Raw genomic sequence first — 15306 nt, 5'->3', positions numbered from 1 at the left:
CGCTCCTCAACTTTTGGAATGAAGAGCACAGGCCCTGAACTGATCAACACTGTAAATAGTTCAGATGTTTTCATTCTTGTAGAGACTTGGTGCTGTGCAGATATGTCTATACACTGGATGGATACAATGGATACAGGGAGCTGATTGTGCCCTCCTATAAAAAACCCAAAGTCAGGTGTGGCAGGGCCTCGTGGGGGATTATCGTGTGGTACAGGGAGGAGCTCCGAGCAGCCCTATGCCCAGTACAGAGAGGAGACACACACCTGTGGATGAAAATCAGAAAAGACACCCTACAAAATAACACAGATATATACCTATGTGCAATTTATATGCCACCCGCAGACTCCCCCTACTATAATGAGGAAGGCTTTCATGAGCTTCAAAACGAAATCTGCCACTTCCAGACCCTGGGCTCTGTACTGCTGTGTGGCGATCTCAATGCCAGGACTGGCAGAGAGATGGACTACATCAATACAGAGGGGAACACACACCTGTTCGGAGACTCCCCGCTGTGCCACACACACACCTCCACACTGACACAGCCACGACAGCGTGGTAAACAAGAGCAGGAAGCAGGTAGTGCGCCTATGTAAAAGCCTGGGTCTATATATCATCAATGGCAGGACCAGGGGGTACTCTCTGGGGAGATTCACATACTGCTCGGCTCTGGGCAGCAGTGTGGTGGACTACGCCATAACTGACCTGGACCCACAAGCCAACAATGCGTTTATAGTCAGACAACAATCTCCACTATCAGACCACAGCCAAATAACACTTTACCTAAAAAGATCAGCGCAGCCACAAGTCAGAGCCAAACTTCCCACAAAACTGGTCTCCCTGCCACCCAGTTAGAGATGGTCAGAGCCCAGCACAGAGAACTACACAAGAGCCCTGAATAGTGATGAGATTGAAAACATGTTAGACAGATATCAATCCTCACACTATCAAATAAACCAAAACGGAATAAACTCAGCCACCAAAACACTGAATGAAATATTTGAGAGACTGGCTTTAAAATCAAACATTAAAACAATTAAAAACCAAAATATGAAATCGTCTAAAAGAAAAAAAGAACAGTGGTGTGACCAGGAGTGTGAAACTTCTAGGAAACACCTGAGACATCTCTCCAACACTAAACACAGAGAGCCCGACAACCAGGAGGCTCGCCTCAGCTACTGCCAGGCCCTGCGGCACTACAAGCAACTCCTCAGTAAGAAAAAAGACCACTATATGGGCAGAATAAATACCCCAAAAACAAAAAATGAAATACCAATTCAAAATGGAGAAATCTGGAAAACACACTTTGAAAAACTTTACCAAAATGTTGAAAACAATCCATAGCCAGAACAGGTTAAAATATTAAAAAACCTAAATAAATTGGAAGAAATCATTAAGAATAACCAAAATCCCTTAGATAACCCATTTACAATACAGGAACTAAAACATCAACTCAAAATCCTCAAAATCCTCAGCCCTGAGATGCTGAAGCACAGCAGCCCGCAGCTGCAGGAGGCTCTGCTCAAACTCTTTAACCTGGTGCTGAGAGCCGGGTGTTTCCCTGAGGTCGGGAATCAAGGATTGATCACCCCGATTTTTAAAAGTGGAGACAAATTAGACCCCAATAACTACTGGGGCAGCTGTGTGAGCAGTAACCTGGGGAAGGTGTTCTGCAGTATCATCAACGCCCAGATACTGGCCTTCCTTACCAAGCACAGTGTCCTGAATAAGAGTCAGATTGGCTTCCTACCAAAACACAGCACAACCGATCATATTTACACTCTACACACCCTCATAAATAAATATACCCAAAACAATAAAGGAAAAATATTTGCCTGTTTTGTAGACTTTAGAAAGGCATTTGACTCAATCTGGCACAAGGGATTATTTTATAAACTTCTACAGAGTGGTGTAGGGGGTAAAGTTTATGACATCATTAAATCAATGTATTCTGAAAACAAATGCGGAGTTCAAATTGGCAACTCAAGAACAGAGTTCTTCACTCAGGGGCGGGGAGTGAGACAGGGCTGCAGTCTGAGTCCAACACTGTTCAACATCTACATCATCGAGTTGGCCACAGTGTTGGAGCAGTCTGACGCCCGCAGCCTAACTCTCCATGACACAGAGATCAAGTTCCTGCTCTACGCAGACGACCTGGTGCTGCTGTCGCCCACAGAGCAGGGGCTTCAGCAGAACCTGGCGCTGCTAGAGCAGTACTGTCAGAAATGGGCCCTGGCAGTCAATCTGGACAAGACCAGAGTTATGGTTTTCCAGAAAAAAGCCCCATCTCAGGGAAACAGGTACCGCTTCACTCTGGGCAGCACTGGATTAGAGCACTGCACCAGATACAACTACCTTGGCCTGACCATCAGTGCGTCAGGGAGCTTCAGCCTGGCTATAAACGCATTAAAAGACAAGGCACGCCGGGCATTTTATGCCATAAAGACACAATTTGGGAAAACAACAATACCAATAACTATTTGGATTAAAATATTAAACTCCATCATCCAACCAATCCTGCTATATGGGAGCGAAGTGTGGGGTCCCCTCATGAACCTCAATAACAGCAATTGGGACAAAAGCCCCATGGAAATATTCCACCTAGAATTTAATAAAAACATCTTACACGTACACAGAAACGCCCCCACGGCTCTGAGGCTCACAGAGCCCGAACACACAATGACCAAAACAACTACAATTGGGAAAATTGACATGTACCTGAAAAGCAAATACACAAAAGATTAGAGACACGAATTAGAATTACAAAACAAATTGGAATGCTACCGGGCCCTGAATAGAAACATTACATTGGCTGAATACTTAAAAATCCAAAATATAAAAGAGAGACAAAATCTAACTAAATACAGGCTCAGTGACCACAGCCTCGCCATTGAAAAAGGCCGCTACAGAAAATTCTGGGTTGCCAGAGAAGAGCGGCTGTGCAGCCAGTGTGACCTAGGGGAGGTCGAAACACAGGCGCATTTCCTGCTGTCCTGCCCTAAATACACAAAAATCAGGGAGACATACTTTAAAATATTAAAAATGCATATCCCTGAGTTCAGCATGATCCCCGATTGCTGCAAACTCCCCGTCCTGCTGGGAGAGGAGGAGCGCACTGCCTTCTTAGCAGCGCAATATGTATCCACCTGCCACAGCCTGCGAGACAGTGTGTAGACACCAGCCTGTGGCACTCCATTTGCAAAACAAAATAAAAACAGTGATTTTTCTGATGTCATGACACAAATTTTGATACAAACAACAAATATGGTTTATATCCTACTTAATTTTATTTCAATGTGTACTATATTTGTTCCACTGAATCTTGTATTGCAATGTTTTGTCTTGATTGATAGAACATTTGTATCTGCTTTGGCAATATTGTGATAGATCATGCCAATAAAGCACCTTTGAATTGAATTGAAATGAATTGACAGACAGACAGACAGACACACGCACACACACACACACACACACACACACACACACACACACACACAGAGCCAGCCAGCCAGACAGCCAGCCAGCTCAGCCATGACATCACGAGCCTCTCTCAGCTGACTGCTATGACATCACAGAGCACGTACATTCCGTTGCTTGCCGTCTGTCAACCACTCAGTCACTGCCAGCCAGACTGGCTGGCTGGCTGGATGGGGGGGCTGCTTGCTGCTGCTGCGTATCTTAGCAAGCTAATTTGCCTGACCGGCCTTCCTACTCCTATGCCCAAATGCCCACCTAAGCCTCGTTTGTAATGCATGTCATTGTATTTCAAAAAGGAATCTGGAAATAGTAAACCTATTTTCTTTATTTGAATGTATTAAAGATCACATTTTATTACATTTTCTTTTTCTGTACTTCATTACATTATATTGAGATTCATAATTCTATTATTTATTTTCCGTATGTATGTATGTATGTATTATTGTATGGAAGGAAAGTTAGAAATGATTTTCACAAACCTGTTTTTCTCTCTTGTATACTTAAGAAAGATAAGGTCAAGCTAGAAGGTCAGGAGGCCATAAGGTAGTTTGATTTCTGTTTGTTATTTACGATGAGAACCTTGGAGACAATGTCAAACGGTATGACCTACGTGCCTGTTCCTTAAAACCATGTGTAGATCTATGAACTCTGTTCTATAATGAAATATGTTCTGCTTAGTTAGCCTTTAAGATAACATAGTAATGATTTTCTAGCATGTATGTATGTATGTATGTATGTCCAATTGCTTTGACATTACAAATGAATTGAATTGAGAGGGAGAGAGAGAGAGAGAGAGAGAGAGAGAGAGAGAGAGAGAGAGAGAGACAGACAGACAGACAGACTGACAAACACAAACAGACACACACACACACACACACACACACACACACACAGACACACACACAGCCAGCCAGCCAGCCAGCCAGCCAGCTCAGCGATGACATCACAAGCCTCTCTCAGCTGACTGCTATGACATCACAGAGCATGAACATTCCGTTGCTTGCCGTCTGTCAACCACTCAGTCACTGCTAGCCAGACTGGCTGGCTGGCTGGATGGGGGGGCTGCTTGCTGCTGCTGCGTACCTTAGCAAGCTTATTTGCTTGACCGGCCTTCCTACTCCTCTGCCCACATGCCCACCTATGCCCGATCTGCTGTTCACCTGGATCACAGCTCCGCCCCAACAAGGCAGATCCTCCCAAAAATGGTACAAACTGATCCACGTTCCCCTCCACAGAAAGCTTTAGCCCAAAATAAGGGACACATTCTGCCCAATATGTCAGCGCCAACCACAGCCTGAGGGACACAGTGACACACGAGCACCGGCTGTAAATATAATGTAAATACTCGTTTGTAATGCATGTCATTGTATTTCAAAAAAGGAATCTGGAAATGGTATACCTATTTTCTTTATTTGTATGTATTAAAGATCACATTTTATTACATTTTCTTTTTCTGTACTTCATTACATCTTATTGTGATTCATAATTCTATTATTTATTTTCCGTGTATATGTATGTATGTATGTATTGTGACAAACCAAGGGGCAGGGTCATACATGGCAGATATGTCAGGCCAGGTCTGCTGCAAGGTGTGTACTCTAGGGTAGAATACCGACCCTAGGCAACTACACTCCCCAGAAACCCTCAGGCAGCCATTCTAGCACCTAATGTGGTCACTTGGTGTTACTTCCTCAATTATTCACCAGGTATATAAGGCGGGCCTGAGAGAGAGAGAAGTGAGAGACAATAGGGTGAGTTATCTGGAAAACAGAGGTAGCTCATAAGGAGAAAGCCAAGACTTATTTATTCCAGACTTTGTTTAAAATAGAATGATTATGTAAGATTAGTTACAACTCCAGTGTGAGTTAGGTTTTGTTTTCAGATTTGTTTTGTTTGAAGTAAACATACAGGCACAGCCCTGTATTTGCAACCTCCTCCCTGGGTCATGACTGGTTTTTACTCCTAAGAAGATCACAGAGAAGACCCGCACATGTGTACAGCCAAGGCGTTTTGTCACATTTGGTGTAGAAAGCGGGCAGCACCTCATGAAACCCAGACTGGCTGAGTGAATTTTTTTATCCAAAAAAAAAAAAACTACAGGCTGTAATAGCCCAACAGGAAGCGACCAGGGTGCAGCAGGTGGCTCACCAGGATGCTATGCGGATGCATCAGGAAGCACTGCAGGTCCAGCATGATACAAATAAAATGTTTAGAGAAGAGCAGGAAAAGGTGACTAAAGAGCTGAAAGAGAGTGTTGAAGCACTTGCAACCAGGATTGGGCCACAGGGGGCTGCAACCCATTCCACTCCCCGCACCAATCACTTTCTGCAGAAAATGACAAAACAGGACGATGTTGAGGCCTTCCTTATGACCTTTGAGAGGACAGCAGAGAGAGGGATGGCCAAAAGATTCCTGGGCAGGGCTTGTGGCACCTTATCTGGCAGGGGATGCACAGAAAGCGTACTTTGATCTGGAGCTGAAGGACGCCCAGGACTATGATAAATTGAAAGCGGAGATAATGACCCGATTGGGCGTGACCACCGCAGTGAGGGCACATCGGTTTCAGCAGTGGGCCTACCAACCAGGACAACCAATCCGAACGCAGATGTTTGATCTGATCCATCTGGCCAGGAAATGGCTACAGCCAGAGGTCCATTCATCAGCCGAGGTGGTGGAGGCCATAGTCCTTGACAACTACCAACGCTGTTTGCCCAAGGACGTTCGACGCTGGGTTGGCCAGAATGAGGTGCTGTCCGCTGACACCTTGGTGGCCATTGTAGAGCGGTTCTATACAGCCGGAGCAGCAGAGCATGTACCGGAGGTTAAAAACTCGTTCCCCAGGCCATGACGAACCAGCGGACCGGGTAAGATGGTTCCAAAGTACTCTGGGAAACATGACGCGCTGGATTGGAAGAAAAGAGCAAGACTGGGGGGGGCAAAGGTGGGGCCTAAAGCCGAGACTAAGGGTTATAGGGGGTCACCATCACAACCAATTGTCTGCTACAATTGTGACAAAGTAGGACATATTCCGGCCCACTGCCCAGGTAGAGAGGAACCAATGCAATGTAATGTGTGTGATATGGGGAAAGAGAAACCGGTATTTTATGCCTGCCCTGTTGGGACGGATGTTTTCATAGGCGGAGTACCTAATCCAAAACACATGTGTACAGTGATAGTCGATGAGAAAGAAGTGGCTGCTCTACTCGACTCTGGCAGTATGGTTACACTGGTCACAGAAAAATTAGTAGCGACCAACAAGCTGGATAGACATCAGGAGCTCAGTATCACATGCACACATGGTGACACACGCCCCTATCCCACAGCCCTTGTAAACATACAGACAGAGGCCGGGAAACTAGATTACGAAGTCGGTGTGGTACCCAACATGCCATATGATGTGATACTGGGACGATATTTTCCTAATTTTGGAAAACTAGATAGAAAACATAGTAAATTGGAAATGCACACTGAAAACTGTAAGCCAGAAGTTGCCTCGATCCCACAACTAGAGCTAAAAGTAGACCTGGTTCCAGTTGAGTCGACAGTGAAGGTTTTGGTTGGGGAAAATTAAACTGAAAACATAAGGGTGGAATGTAGTGACGTAGATGACCCTATGGAGGGTGAGGAACCCAGCACTAGCAGGGTGGGTGAGAATCCATTCATAGAGACCCCTGAAGCTGACAATGTAGAAGTGTCAGTGTTAGAGGGACTCCCCACTGATTTTGGCAGCGCACAGGTGCGAGATCTCACTCTACACTATGCTAAAGAAAATGTGAAGGTAGTAAATGGGACCCCTATGACTACTGCAGACCCGCCAACAGCTTATCCTTATTTTATGGTAAAAAATGACCTATTGTACCGTGTAAATAAGATAGGGGTGGACATTGTGGAGCAATTGCTAGTTCCCACCCCATTCAGACGAACAGTTCTCAATCTGGCACATGGGCATATCCTCGGGGGACATCTGGGGATGGACAAAACCAAGGATAGACTCCTGAGGAGGTTTTACTGGCCAGGCGTACATGCAGACGTGACAGAACATTGTAGCTCATGTCCTGAATGTCAACTACATGCTCCTAAACCAGCCTTCAGAAGCCCACTGGTCCCTTTGCCCATCATAGAGACCCCCTTTGCTAGGATAGCTATGGATGTGGTGGGACCTCTCCCAAAATCAGCCAGAGGGCATCAGTATATACTGGTTATTTTGGATTATGCCACCAGGTACCCAGAAGCCATTCCACTGCGGACCATGGCTTCAAAAGGTATTGCAAAAGAGCTAATGTTGATGTGTAGTAGGGTGGGGATACCGAGGGAGATATTAACAGATCAGGGCACACCCTTTATGTCTAAGGTTATGACCGATCTGTGTAAATTGTTGCAGGTTAAGCAGTTGAGAACATCAGTCTACCACCCACAAACAGATGGGTTGGTTGAGAGATTTAATAGGACCCTGAAGTCCATGCTAAGAAAGGTAATCGATAAGGATGGGAAAAATTGGGAATTCATGCTGCCCTACTTGATGTCTGCCATTAGGGAAGTCCCACAGGCTTCCCTGGGCTTTTCGCCTTTTGAACTGTTATATGGGAGGCACCCCAGGGGGATATTAGACATAGCCCGTGAAACGTGGGAACACGAGTCCACTCCTTTCCGGAGTGTAGTCGAGCACATCAATGCTATGCAAGAGAGAATAGCCACAGTCACTCCCATTGTGAGAGAGCACCTAAGGCAGGCACAGGAACACCAACAATTCGCCTATAATCGTCAGGCTACACTGAGGGTGTTCCAGCCTGGTGATAGGGTGTTGGTGTTGGTTCCCACTGTAGAATGTAAATTTCTGGCTACGTGGATGGGACCTTATGAGATTATAGAGCGAATACGGGAAGTGAACTATAAGGTTCAGCAACCCGGCCGCCGACCCCCAGAACAAATATATCATGTCAACTTAATAAAAGCCTGGAAGGACAGGGAAGTGTTGATGTTGACTTACCCCCCTCAGCCACTAGGGACACCGAAGGTGAATATTGCAGCTGCCTTGTCACCTGACCAGTTGAAGGAGGTGAACGACTTGATAATACGTAATAGGGAAGTTTTCTCAGGCATACCGGGGCGTACCCATTTAGTCTCTCACAACATTGTGTCTCTCCCAGGAAAGAAGGTAAATATGAGGCCTTACAGGGTACCAGAAGCTCGCAGGAACACTATTAGAAATGAGGTTAAGGAAATGCTGGAGGCAGGGGTTATTGAAGAATCCCACAGTGAGTGGTCCAGCCCTATAGTCATGGTTTCCAAACCTGATGGCTCCTGGAGATTCTGTAATGATTTTAGAAAGGTTAATGAAATTTCAAAGTTTGATGCATACCCAATGCCCCGAGTAGATGAATTGTTAGAGAATATTGGGAATGCTCGCTATATTTCAACTATTGACTTAGCCAAGGGCTACTGGCAGATTCCCTTGACCCCGGGTGCCAAAGAAAAAACAGCCTTTGCAACCCCAGATGGTCTGTTTCACTACACAGTGATGCCCTTTGGCCTGCATGGTGCTCCTGCCACCTTTCAAAGGTTGATGGACCACATACTTAGACCACACAGGACGTATGCGGCAGCATATTTAGATGATGTGGTCATTCACAGTCCAGATTGGGAATCACATTTGTCTCAGCTCCAAGCGGTATTGGATTCAATACATGCAGCAGGCCTGATGGCTAATCCAACCAAATGCAATTTGGGGTTGGAAGAGGCCAAATACTTGGGCTATACAGTAGGGAGGGGTATGGTGAAACCCCAAATATCCAAGGTTGAAGCCATAAACTCTTGGCCTAGGCCTGTCAATAAAAAGCAGGTTAGGGCATTTTTAGGGTTAACTGGGTATTACCGGAGGTTTATTCCCAACTATGCTACCTTAGCGGCCCCTCTGACTGATATGACTAAGGCTACAGAACCCAATATGGTTAGATGGGGTGATACAGCAAACCGGGCTTTCCGGAGCCTACAGGAGGCGCTCTGCCGCAACCCCGTTTTAATGGTACCTGACTTTCAGAAAGAATTTATAGTCCAGACGGACGCCTCTGAGGTGGGGATCGGAGTGGTTTTGTCCCAAAGAATGGGTGATCACGAACACCCGGTGTTGTTCCTTAGCAGAAAGTTGGAATCCAATGAAATAAATTATTTGGTAGTTGAAGAAGAATGTTTGGCAGTGAAGTGGGCTTTGGACAGTCTTCGATACTATTTGTTGGGCAGGCACTTCACCCTGATCACTGACCATGCCCCCCTCACTTGGATGCATCGTTCGAAAGACAGGAATGCCCGTGTGATGAGGTGGTTTTTGAGTCTCCAACATTTTCATTTCACCCTGCAGCACAGGCCAGGGAAGGCCATGGGGAATGTTGATGGGCTGTCCCGGGTGCATGCTTTTTTGCGGCTGTCGCTCGACCTATGGGGTCGCAGCTGGGGGGGAGGATGTGGGACAAACCAAGGGGCAGGGTCATACATGGCAGACATGTCAGGCCAGGTCTGCTGCAAGGTCTGCACTCTAGGGAAGAAAACCGACCCTAGACAACTACACTCCCCAGAAACCCTCAGGCAGCCTAATGTGGTCACTTGGTGCTACTTCCTCAATTATTCACCAAGTATATAAGGCGGAAAGATAGAGTCAAGCTAGAAGGTCAGGCCAGAAGCTAGTTTGATTTCTGTTTGTTATTTACGATGAGAACCTTGGAAACAATGTCAAACGGTATGACCTACGTGCCTGTTCCCTAAAACCATGTGTAGACCTATGGACTCTGTTCTATAATGATATATGTTCTGCTTAGTTAGCCTTTAAGATAACATAGTAATGACTTTCTAGCATGTATGCATGTATGTATGTCCAATTGCTTTGACAATACAAATGAATTGAATTGAGAGGGAGAGAGAGAGAGAGAGAGAGAGAGAGAGAGAGAGAGAGACAGACAGACTGAAAAACAGACAAACAGACACACACACACACACACAGACATACACACACACACACAGAGCCAGCCAGCCAGCCAGCTCAGCGATGACATCACGAGCCTCTCTCAGCTGACTGCTATGACATCACAGAGCACGTACATTCCGTTGCTTGCCGTCTGACAACCACTCAGTCACTGCCAGCCAGACTGGCTGGCTGGCTGGATGTGGGGGATGCTTGCTGCTGCTGCGTACCTTAGCAAGCTTATTTGCTTGACCGGCCTTCCAACTCCTCTGCCCACATGCCCACCTATGCCCGATCTGCTGTTCACCTGGTCACAGCTCCGCCCCAACAAGGCAGATTCTCCCAAAAATGGTACAAACTGATCCACGTTCCCCTCCACGGAAAGCTTTAGCCCAAAATAAGGGACAAATTCTGTAACAACATAATGGATGCCCACCCAACCTGTGACAAAACTGAGAAAAAAGAAAAACGCCAGTCCTCCTGGGGGAGGGACACACAGCCACCCTGGCTGCCCAATATGTCAGCGCCTACCACAGCCTGAGGGACACAGTGACACACGAGCACCGGCTGTAAATATAATGTAAATACTTGTTTGTTATGCATGTCATTGTATTTCAAAAAAGGAATCTGGAAATAGTAAACCTATTTTCTTTATTTGTATGTATTAAAGATCACATTTTTTTACATTTTCATTTTCTGTACTTCATTACATCTTATTGTGATTCATAATTCTATTATTTATTTTCCGTGTAGATGTATGTATGTATGTATGTATGTATGTATATGTATGTATGTCCAATTGCTTTGACAATACAAATGAATTGAATTGAGAGGGAGAGAGAGAAAGAGAGAGAGAGAGAGAGAGAGAGAGAGAGGAATATGAGCTCCTAAAAAACATTTGTTTTTATACATAAGCGGATTTAATTTGTCATTTACAAATGAATATATAGCACTATAAACATACACAGAAGACATGGAATAGAAATTCAGAAGGAAAAGTATTCAAAAAATAATAATTTTAAGAGAAACACAAAAAGAAGAAAGCAGAGAGACAGTTCAGGAAGAAAAGTCAGAAAAGAAAAGCTGAAGACAAGAATTGGAGGTAAGACCTTTCACCTATAGAGACAAATAATTAAACAAAAAAATATGTATTAATAAAATAAATAAGCATTCTCAGTAGTTGACTCAGCCAATGAAAATGCAGAGCTCCGATTTGAATAGAGTGACAGTAGGAGAGAGCCCAACTGCCACTGAGACTGATACAAATCTATCGAACAGCAGTCTGACTGCAGAGCTGCCTTTTGAAATCCGATACCCTGAAGACATTCGCTCTGCACAGGCTAAGAAGGACTACAAACAAGCTGTGATGAGAGCATCTCCTGAGACCCTCATCCTAGACTACACCGGTAAAGGAGAAAACAGGGTCAAGAACAATCTTCTGTTCTACACTCAGTACCCCACCGCCTTTCACAAAACCCTGTGCCAGACATACCCCAATAACAACAAGAGGGGCATTTGCAGAGGCAGGCAGATCTCAGTGCTGGTAGAGAAAGACACAGACAGTGTGATGCTCACTTTTAATGTATACCACAACGGGACCATCATGGTGCAGGACAGCGAGAGCAGCCTGGACCAATTGTCTCTCGGCTTCCACACCTCAAAGCAGCAGACTGAGGTAGAGAAACACAAGCCAGAGCCAGCCACCCTGCAGTCTGCCCCCAGCCACACGGAGCCAGACAGTGCCCCATCTCCCACAGACTGCCCCCCTGTCTACCCAAACTCTCCAGCAACATTAAAACACTAAAGGAATGCCTATCAGTGCTGGAGCTGAAGTTTGCGGAGTTCAGGGACTAAAGATGCACCACAAGGCTGAGATCCATAAGCTGAGAGCAGCAGTGAGAGACCAGGAGGAGCAGAGCCAAACCCTGAGGACGGAGCTGCACAGAGCGAGGGAGGAGCTGACCAGGACACCCCAGCACAGCCAGCTGAGGAGCCTGCAGAGCCAGCTGGAGAAGCTAAGAGAGGAGCACAGAGACTGCACTGCACTGACCCCACAACACCTACAACCCCTGACGCACCCACTGACGCACCCACTGATCCACCCACACTCCCCACCACTCCTGACACCCCCACTATCACCAGACCTGCCACTAATACACAAACCCCTGAAACGCCACTCCCCTAAAACACACCCGCTGCCCCCACCACTCCCGACGCAAAACCCGGAGTGGCAGGTCAACACAGAGGTGGTCATTCTGAGCGACTCCAATGGGAAGTTCCTGGATGAGAGGCGCCTCTTCCCTGGGCGAAAAGTGAAAAAGCTTTGGTGCCCGACAGCACAGAGAGCCCTGGAGCTGCTCTCCAAGAGGAGGCTGTGCCAGGTCAAACACATCCTCATCCACACCGGCACTAACGACCTGAGTGCCCGCAGGGGCGATGTGGCCTCAGCCCTGAGACAGGTGGCAAAGAAAGCCACAGAGGAATTCCAAACTGCCAAAATCACCATCTCCACACTGCTGCCCCGCACAGACGTGCCCCTGCACATCATCCAGGCCATCAACGCAGAAGTATCCCGAAGATGTGCCCTCCTCCCCAACGTCCACCTGGCACACCACTGAGACATCCAGCCACATCACCTGTATGACCACGTCCACCTCAACAAGACGGGTGTGAGGAAGGTCCGTTTTTAGTGTTTCTCTGAACACATCCAAGCTTACCTAGGCGCTACATATTATTTTCAATTACCCGTAATTCTGATCTGTATTTTGGCTTGTTAATAGAAGTTATTGAAGTTGGACTCCTAATTCAAAATAACCAATATGTATCTCAACGTAATTTACTGACAGACATCACTCTTTATCACTTTCACTTTTGAAGGAACTGCTTTGTATTCTGTGTATTGTTTTATTGTAGTGCTGCTTCCTTTCTTGGCCAGGTTTTACTTGCAAAAGTGATTTTATTCTCAATGTAAGCTCAAAGTCAAATAGTTTAAATAAGAAAACAATGTATTGAAATGAGAACATCATGAACCTGTGTAATTGTGCTGAAGGACAAGCACTGAAAGCAGAGAGAATTTTGTGTTTGGCATTGAATAGCCTTAAAGAAAACTATGCCGTTTTTGGAAACTTTCATATTTAAGTTGAATGTAGGCAAAAACATTCCAGTCACTCTGAAGAGAGAATACAGTTTACTGTTCGAATAAGTAGCCCCTGAATTGAAGATAAAAATCAAAAGTGCTGTTCGTAATTAGTTTACACTTTTACATCAGATGTCTTGTTTTTGCGTTCCAAATTGAGGAGTTGTGGCATATAATGTAAATGAAGTTACTTCACTAGTAGTGCGATTTCTACGTTGTGTATGTGTGTTTGTATATATGAACTCATACATTTTTTAAAGATTGTATTTGGAAAACAAATTCAGGTATAGCACGTGTCCCCCTTTTGAATGGGTTCTATATATAACATTTTAAAACGAATGGTTCTGTGTAGAACGCTATGTTTGGGGGTTCTTCATGTAACCCCTTTGAAGGGGTTCTACATAGAACCATAAAGGGATCCACCAGAGCGATTACTCGAGGAACCCTTTATGGTTCTGTGCAGAACAATTTCTTCTAAGAGTGTGGAATGTCGCCACACAATTTCTCTCAGAGGGCTTTTGACCAATGGCAATCCAATCCTGAATGACGTCACCACTATCCTGTTGTACTTTATGGGAGAGATGTATTAAGTAGTTTATAATGAGAAGAATAACAATAATCACCTGTTTTTCATAGGTTTTGTATCCATGGTCTCCTTCATATTAGGAAAGGAAGTTGATCCATAGCCTACTCAGAGACAACTGAGAGTTGGTCTCTGAGCAGCAGCACAAAGGGGTCGAGTCTCTCAATGTCCGTGTGTTGGAGATATTCCACCATATTGGTCCCAGCCTTTAAAACAATGTTAAAGAAGATGTTAAAGATATTGTAGAAATATATTGCAGAAGAGCAGAACTACAATCACACTTTTTCAATGCTATTGCTGTTTTCTACCTCCCTGGTGAGGTACCAATGCGGGAAGTTTGAGAGAGTATTTCTAAAATGTGTATGATCCAATACACACAGTTATTTAAAAAGCTGACGTCTTGTACATGCTCACCAGAACCAAGCCTAATTAAATAACACATTTAATATTAAATAAGTACATGTGCAGTAGCCACTTGGACAATTACAGATCCCCAGGTCAAAACACAACAGAAAGACATGGAAGATCGTATTTTCAAATCACATCTGTGGCCCCCATAACTGTAATTTGGTATTATTGGGTCAAAGGATTTATTTGGTTCAAGTGATAATAAGATCATATTTTGAAAACAAACACTACAGGATGTCATATTTAAAATGACTGTGAGTACCTTTCTTTAGTGACGGTTCTGAGGGGGGCAGGGATTAGTTGAGTGTGCTAATTGGAGCTGTGAAGTGTGCAGAGAAAATACAAATGTTTTCTTTTAATATGAAAACAAAGAACTTTTTTTTAACACCGACCTGGGATTGTGTTTCTTTCCAAGTTTCCTTATTGTTTCTGAGAAGAGACTGTTCACTTGCAAAGTGAACTGGACCCGTGTGACTCGCAGGTAAGGAGAGCCCGTGTTGAACTAAGATGGCTACAGTGAGTTTTCCTGGACAAAGCTCGGGCAAAGGATAGCGCAGAGTGCACCTGCACCTGAGATTGTGTTGAGAAGCTTTGTGATAAGAGCAGGTAAAGAGGGAAAAGAAACACAAGTATTTTCTTTGTTTGAAGAACACATTTTGTTTTAACTGAAACGGGACTACAACTTTTGAAAGGGAAATAGTTGCTAGTGCACTGTATTTTTATTGAATTTATTAGAAGAAAAAAGCTTATATT

This window comes from Amia ocellicauda, unplaced genomic scaffold, assembly GCF_036373705.1.
Source record: "Amia ocellicauda isolate fAmiCal2 unplaced genomic scaffold, fAmiCal2.hap1 HAP1_SCAFFOLD_35, whole genome shotgun sequence".
NCBI lineage: Eukaryota > Metazoa > Chordata > Actinopteri > Amiiformes > Amiidae > Amia > Amia ocellicauda.
The sequence above is the reverse complement of the archived record's forward strand: the minus strand, read 5'-3'. Positions refer to the sequence as shown.